The sequence below is a fragment of the Chrysemys picta genome, chromosome 1 (genome assembly GCF_011386835.1).
Source record: "Chrysemys picta bellii isolate R12L10 chromosome 1, ASM1138683v2, whole genome shotgun sequence".
NCBI lineage: Eukaryota > Metazoa > Chordata > Testudines > Emydidae > Chrysemys > Chrysemys picta.
Window position 1 is genome coordinate 349,807,990 of NC_088791.1, and position 6,063 is coordinate 349,814,052.

Consider the following 6,063-nt stretch of genomic DNA (forward strand, 5'->3'; position numbering starts at 1 on the left):
TGCCGGTTGCCCTGTAACTCTGAGGGGTCTCTACAGGGCAGAGATTCTAGAGCCCTTAGCAAGTCAGGGAACAGACATACGCCCTTTCGGACCTGTTATCACAGCTCTGAATTCCTGCATTCACAATCGAGCCAGGCAATAAAACTTGGTAATGCATTTTCTGATTAAATTTCCAGGAGCAAATAAACCTGAGGCGATTTGGGAACTAGTCACTGTCATTCCGTGGGGTCTCCTCTCGCTCAGCCCCTGGCAGGATCGGGCCCAGAGTACACGGGCATCGGGATTTTCATATTCTGAGCTCCCTTTGAATGTCAGATTTCTGTGTAGTTTGAACAGCTCACTGCGGAGCATGGGTAGATGTCGGGAAGGGGCTCCCAAGCTACCTAGCGCTGCCTGATCTCCAGCCCCTGTCACTGAGTCACCCCGACAGCCCCGCTGAGTCCTCTGCCGCTGCACAGAACATCTGCAAATGTTTCCCTTCCCTTCACATTTTAAAGCTAGTGAAACCTGCCAACGTACCCAATTCCTGCTAGACGGGGAGCCGCTGACACCAGAGATCTTCACCCTAAAGGACAAGGAGTCATCAGAGAGGTAGCACAGGCAGCAGGCAGTATCTGTTCAGACAGGGAGGCAACTGTCTTTATGAAGCATGTCTGCACATTCCCTTGGGGGCCACTTGGCCATCAGGGAACCTCAGCTGCTCGGCTCAGTGTGCACCAGCTTTAACCCCTGTCGTGACCAATGGCAAACTGCAGGAGGCCAATCACAGGGGATGCGCGGTGATGGTACACAACTGGACTGCAGCACCAGCCATGCTGCAGGTTCTATTCCTGGAATCCGGGCTTGTCGTAACCAGTTTTGGATTTAGAGTTAGTGCGGCCCCATGCGTAGCTTTATTTTTCGTTTCCCCTTTTGGGACCCAGCCAAGGAAAAGAAGGTTCTCTGTTATCTCCCCCTCCCATTTTTCATTCTGTTTTTCTTCCTCCTCCTCCTATATTATAAGTAATAGGAAGTAAATGAAAATAAAGTGAGGTACCTTTATTGGCGCAGGGGGTTGGGGTGTGGGAGGAGTGCGGGGGCTCAGGCTTTGGGGGGAAATTTGGGTGCAGGCTGCGGGCTCTGGCCTGAGCCAGGGCCTTGGGGTGCGGGAGGAGGTCAAGGGGTGGATCTTCTCTAGGGTGGCGCAGCTCCCAAAGTGACTGGATTCACATCCCTCTGGCAGCCGCTTCTAGGCGGGGGGGGCAGGGGGTCTCCATGTGCCACTGCCCATGGGTGCCACTCCAGCAGTTCCCATTGGCTGCAGTTCCTGGCCAATGGGAGCTGTGGAGTCGGCGCTTGGCGTAGGGACAGCACACGGTGACACCCACCCCAAGGGCTGCAGGGAGGGAGGCAGAGTGGGCAGGGAGCCATCTTAGCCCTGGCCTGCTGCGCTTCTGCTGGAACGTCTCCGCCTGCCCCTGGAGGGGAGGGGGTAGCGGGTCTCCAGGGCAGGGGCAGAGCACAGAGACGTGCCAGAAATTGGCCACTTCTGGGCATGGCCTGGGGCCACCAGCCACAGCATGCAAGCAGGCTGCCTGCCTGAGTCCTGCTACACCGCCAGCCGGGACTCGGGGCAGGTTGTCAGATGAGATTTCTCCTGCATTTTTCGGGCTCCCCTGTGGTTGGGGGCTCCCTGCCACCACACGGCTTGTTTCATGGTAAATCCACTCCTGGTCATCACTGTTCATATGGTTCCGATTAGTCACATGGCTACCTTGGGGGAGGCTGAGGGGTAACGATGATGCTGTCAGAGCTGTGATCTTGCTGAAATAAAATAAAATAGAATAAAAATATAGGACCTGATTTCTCCCCAGCAGTCCCGTTTGCTGCATTACAAACCATAGGTGCAGGCCAGGGAAGGGAGATTCCACAAGGCTCCATATAGGGAAATTTCCCTCAGATTGTTCTGGGGGGTGTTCCTCCCCTTCTCCCCGAGGAATGAAAAGAGGTACCCAGGATCCAGGGATCCACAAAGTTATGCACAGATCTCAGTGATCCACTGGTAGCTAGGCCCCCCACCCACAATCTCTGGACCTCCACAACTGCTCTAGGACCCTCTCCAGCTCCCTGCTAGCACAGGTTCATCAGAGATGTGCTACCAGGCCTGTCACAGTAGCCACTGCCCACAGGATCTGCTGAAGGAGCGTTGTACAGTGTGGAGGGGGCTGTACAGTGATGGGAAGTCTGGTTAGAGTAGCTGATGGGCACAATACCCCAGCCCTAGACTGGTCAGGAGGTTTAAACCTTTCCATGCCCAGAGTGCAGCCATAGACTCCGTCACTGCAAACTTTCTGTTGCGAGGAATTAGCAGACGAAAAGCCTCCAATTTCTGTTATGGAGCCAAGAAGCTGCAGCTGGGCAGCATCGTGGCAGCTGAGCGTACAGAGAAAAGTGATCCATTTTCTTTGAAAACTCATCCTGAATGAATGGGTGAAAAGGGAACATTTCAGTTTGAGTCTCAGTTATTTACGGTGTCTGTTTTCCAGCCCAGCTGTAGCTCAAAGCATGAGCCTCTGTCCCTTGTACTATAGGACCACACCCCTGGGTGGCAACACTCCCACACTGGGCAGCACTTTAGGATGACCATATTTCCCAAGGAGAAAATGGGAGACACCCAGATGCTCACCAGAGGCCCTGCCCACCCTCCATGCAAGGCTGTCGCCCATGGCCGGAACCCTGCCTACAGCTCTGCCTCACCCCATGCAGGGAGCTGGCATCTCCATTCATCTCCACCGAACAGTCCTCTGCTCCCCACTTCCCCACGTTTTTGACAGGAAGGGACATTTCTCCTGTTAGCACTTACGAAGTCATCAAGGGCACATGGGACAAAAGCCGCCTTTCGAAAAAAATGGACAGGATTGAAATAAGGGACTGTACCAGCCAAAACGGAACCAATGGGCACCCTACCACACACTCAAATGTGAAATTGCAGAACTACTAAGGGTGGTTTGGAACCTATCACTTAGCTTCTGTACCAAAAGACTGGAGGATAGCTAATTTGATGCCAATTTTTAAAAAGGGCTGCAGAGTTGATCCCAGCAATTACAGGCTGGTAAGACTAATTTCAGTACTGGGCAACTGGTTGAAACTATAGTAAAGAACAAAATGTCAGACATATTGATGAATATAATTTTGGGGGGAAGAGTCAACATGGTTTTAGTAAAGGGAAATCATGCCTCACCAACCTACTAGAATTATCACAGTATCATAGACGATTAGGGTTGGAAGAGACCTCAGGAGGTCATCTAGTTCAACCCCCTACTCAAAGCAGAACCAACGCCAACTGAATCATCCTAGCCAGGGCTTTGTCAAGCCGGGCCTTCAAAATCTCTAAGGATGGAGATTCCACCACCTCCCTAGGGAACCCATTCCAGTGCTTCACCACCCAACTAGTGAAATAGTGTTTCCTAATATCCAATCTAGACCTCCCCCACTGCAACTTGAGACCATTGCTCCTTGTTCTGTCATCTGCCACCACTGAGAACAGCCAAGCTCCATCCTCTTTGGAACCCCCCTTCAGTTAGTTGAAGGCTGCTATCAAATCCCCCCCCACTCTTCTCTTCTGCAGACTAAATAACCCCAGTTCCTTCTGCCTCTCCTCATAAGTCATGTGCCCCAGCCCCCTAATCATTTTTGTTGCCCTCCGCTGGACACTCTCCAATTTGTTCACATCCCTTCTTTAGTGGGGGGACCAAAACTGGACACAATAATCCAGGTGTGGCCTCACCAGTGCCGAATAGAGGGGAATAATCACTTCCTTCTATCTGCTGGCAATTCTCAGACTAATAAAGCCCAATATGCCGTTGGCCTTTTTGGCAACAAGGGCACATTGTTGACTCATATTCAGCTTCTTGTCCACTGTAATCCCCAGATCCTTTTCTGCAGAACTGCTGCTTATCTAGTCGGTCCCCAGCCTGTAGCGGTGCATGGAACAGGTAATCATCAAGTGACCCATCTCCTGTCTCCCAATTCCAAGCTTCTGGCAAAAGGAGGCTAGGGAGACCATCCCTGCCAGTACTGGTTAATATCCATTGATAGACCTATCCTTCATGAATGTATATAGTTCTTTTTTGAACCCTGTTATTGTCTTGGCCTTCACAAAGTCCTCTGGCAAGGAGTTCCACAGGTTGACTGTGTGTTATGTGAAAAAATACTTCCTTTTGTTTATTTTAAACCTGCTGCCTATTGATTTCATTTGGTACCACCTAGTTCTTGTGTTATGAGAAGGAGTAAACAACACTTCCTTATCTACTTTTTCTAAGGTGCCACAAGTACTCCTGTTCTACTTTTTCCATGCTAGTCATGATTTTATAGACCTCTGTCCTATCCCTCCTTAGTCGTCTCTTTTCTGAGCTGAAAAGTCCCAGTCTTATTAATCTCTCCTCACATGGCAGCCGTTCCATACCCCTAATCATTTTTGTTGCCCTTTTCTGAAACTTTTCCAATTCTAATATAACTTTTTTGAGATGGGGTAACCACATCTGCACACAGTATTCAAGGTGTGGGCATATCATGGGTTTATATAGAGGGAATATGATATTGTCTGTTTGATTGTCTATGCTTTTCCTAATGATTCTCAATATTTTGATAGCTTTTTTTTTTTTTGACTGCTGCTGCACATTGAGTGGAGGTTTTCAGAGAACTATCCGCAGTGACTCCAGGATCTCTTTCTTTAGTGGTAACAGCTAATTTAGATCCAAACATCTTATATATATAGCTGGGATTATGTTTTCCAATGTGCATTACTTTGCATTTATCAACAATGAATTTCATCTGCCATTTTGTTTACCAGTCATCCAGTTTTGTGAAATCATTTTGAAGGGCTTCTCAGTCTGCTTGGGACTTAACTATCTTGAGCAGTTTTGTATCATCTGCAAATTTTACCACCTCACCATTTATCCCTTTTTCCAGATCATTTATGAATATGTTGAATAGGACTGGTTTAACGACAGACCTCTGGGGGACACCACTATTTACCTCTCTCGATTCTGAAAACTGACCATTTATATCTACCCTTTGTTTCCTATCTTTTAACCAGTTACCAATCCATGAGAAGAAATTCCCTACAAAAAGTAATTTTCCTTCTTGTCAACTGTTGGAAATGGGCCACCCTGATTGCATTGGCCTCATTAGCATTTTCCTTCCCTTGGTATTCATCCCTTCTTGTCAACTGTTGAGAATAGGCCACTTCCACCTTAATTGAATTGACTCGTTAGCACTGACCCCCACACTTGGTAGGGCAACTCCCATCTTTTCATGTGCTATGATATATATTCTGCTTATTGTATTTTTCACTCCATGCATCTGATGAAGTGGGTTTTAGCCCACGAAAGCTTATGCCCAAATAAATTTGTGAATCTCTAAGGTGCCACAAGGACTCCTTGTTCTTTTTCCTTTTATCCTCTGATATCTTACTTTACTTAACTTACTTTGGTGAGGGACCCTGATAAAACTAAGTATACTATATCCGCTGAATCCTCCTTGTCCACCAGCTTGTTGACCCCATCAAATGGCCATTGGGCTTGAGAATTTGTGGTGATTAGGGGAGGTCCTGGATGATTGGAAAAAGGCAAATATAGTGCCCATATTTTAAAAAGGGAAGAAAGAGAACCTGGGGAACTACAGATCAGTCAGCATCACTTCAGACCCTGGCAAAATCATGGACAGGTCCTCAAGGAATCCATTTTGAAACACTTAGAGGAGAGGAAGGTGATCAGGAACAGTCAACATGGATTCACCAAGGGCAAGTCAATCCTAACCAACCTGATTCCCTTCTATGATGAGATAACTGGCTCTGTGGGGAAAGCAGTGGACATGTTATTCCTTGACTTTAGCAAAGCTTTTGATACGGTCTCCCACAGTATTCTTGCCAGCAAGTAAAAGAAGTATGGATTGGATGAATGGACTATAAGGTGAATAGAAAGCTGGCTAGATTGTCCGGCTCAATGGGTAGTGATCAACGGCTCAATGTCTAGTTGGCAGCCGGTATCAAGCGGCGTGCCCCAGGGTCGGTCCTGGGGCAGG